The sequence below is a fragment of the Tenrec ecaudatus genome, chromosome 11, assembly GCF_050624435.1.
Source record: "Tenrec ecaudatus isolate mTenEca1 chromosome 11, mTenEca1.hap1, whole genome shotgun sequence".
In the NCBI taxonomy this organism is placed as follows: domain Eukaryota; kingdom Metazoa; phylum Chordata; class Mammalia; order Afrosoricida; family Tenrecidae; genus Tenrec; species Tenrec ecaudatus.
This window is the reverse complement of record NC_134540.1, coordinates 138,101,507-138,103,191: the sequence shown is the minus strand read 5'-3', so window position 1 is coordinate 138,103,191 and position 1,685 is coordinate 138,101,507. Positions and strand designations below refer to the sequence as shown.

At 46.3% G+C, this 1,685-nt stretch overlaps 1 non-coding gene across 1 annotated transcript; it reads left to right on the top strand.

The window, feature by feature from the left end:
- Positions 1–471: 471 nt before the first annotated feature.
- Positions 472–578, top strand: LOC142461901 (U6 spliceosomal RNA). The gene has a single exon (XR_012787070.1). It is a non-coding gene; the product is annotated as a U6 spliceosomal RNA (small nuclear RNA).
- Positions 579–1,685: the final 1,107 nt, after the last annotated feature.

The following is a 1,685-nucleotide window of genomic DNA, read 5'->3' as shown; positions in this document are numbered from 1 at the left end:
TTACCAGAAGCCATTCACTTAACAGCACATATCCTGTCAGAAGGCATTCAGTCAGCGCCCTGGCTCCCTGGACTGGAAGCCCGATGACATCTCCTGCTGGCCTCCCAATTATCCTTCTGCCATTTCTTTATTGCTGCTTCTTGGAGATTTTACTGTCTTTCCAATAAACTACTCTCTTTCTGTTTTCTGAATCAATGGCTTTCCCGGTGTAGAGATATCAAGATCGCCCTCATCTTTTCCTTCGGGTTATAGTAGATCCCCCTTTCCCATCCTAGGATGGACCATCTTAAGCCAAGGAGAGATGACAAGAATGATCAATTTCTTCATTAGGGCCCCATTCACTGTAGTTGCATGATACTACTCTATATATTGAAATCTTGGTGGATCTGGGGGGTTAAGCATTAGGCGGTTCACTACAAGTTCAACAGATCACTCCCACTGTCTATACATCCCATAAAGATGTACAAACTCATGCTCGCTTCGACAGCACATGTACTAAAATTGGAATGATACAGAGAAGATTAGCATGGCCCCTGCGCAAGGATGACATGCAAATTCATCAAGTGTTCCATATGTTTTTAAGAAAAAAAAAAGATGTACAAACTCTGAAACTAGAAAGAGCAATTCTGCTCTGCCCTATCTGGTTACTGTTAGAATTGACTTTACGGCAGCATTTACAGCTGTTCTTGTTGTTTTACCTCACAAGGAGTACATTTGAAGTATGGTGTTGATGAAGAATGCTGCAAGGACCAAGAACCCCCAAAGAGCTCAAAACGTCTGTCTTGGATGTAACTTCAGAAGGAGAACAATGAGACTTTGTCTCTGGTGTTCGGGACATGTGATCAGGAGAGACAAGTCCCTGGAGAAGGACAGCATGCTCGATACAGTGGAAGGCCAGTGAAAAAGCAGGCCCTCTACAGAGGGATTGACGCAGAGACTACAAAGATGTATAATTGTGAGGTTGGAGCAGGAGTGAGCAGTGATCCATTTCGATGTACATAGAGTCCCCTATGAGTTGCAGCCAACTTGATAGCACCTAACTGTGGGGGGAGACCCGATGCTTACAGACATCCTCCCTGGAGACAGTCAGTCTCCAGGGAGTAGGCCCCGCTCCCTGCTGTTAAGGACAATGGGCAGGCCTGCAGTCATTGATTTGGTTCCTGTAGGTGGAGTTCACACCCTACAGATGATAATGGTCTCTATAGTTGAGCCAGGGAACACGTCAAACCCGCTCAGTGACATCCAAATTAATCTGCCATCCTGAATCTAGGATTCACCCATCTTGTCACATGTGTGTCCCCAATCCCTCCTCTTCCTATTGCGTGTATGTCCCTAGATTGTACCCCTCTCATTGCTGTATAACCCATAGTGCAACTCCTTCCTGTGACGTATGTCTTTACCTGTAATTAGTGGGCTTGCATGCCCCCAAGGTATATAGGCCTGGGTTAGCAATAGATCTCTCTCTCTGTCTCTCTCTCTCTCTCTCTCTCTCTCAATCTCAGGTCCTCCTTGTATCTCCCGTTGGCTCCCCCTCTCCACTCCCGTTCCCTGTTCCCCTGTTCCCTGTTCTCCTTCCCCATCCCCTCTCTCCACATGGACCATCAAGTGGGGCTGCAGTGAGCATAGTACCATGAAATGTGTCTGACCCCATTATTTCAATCTCTTTTATCTCTCATGTTCTCAAT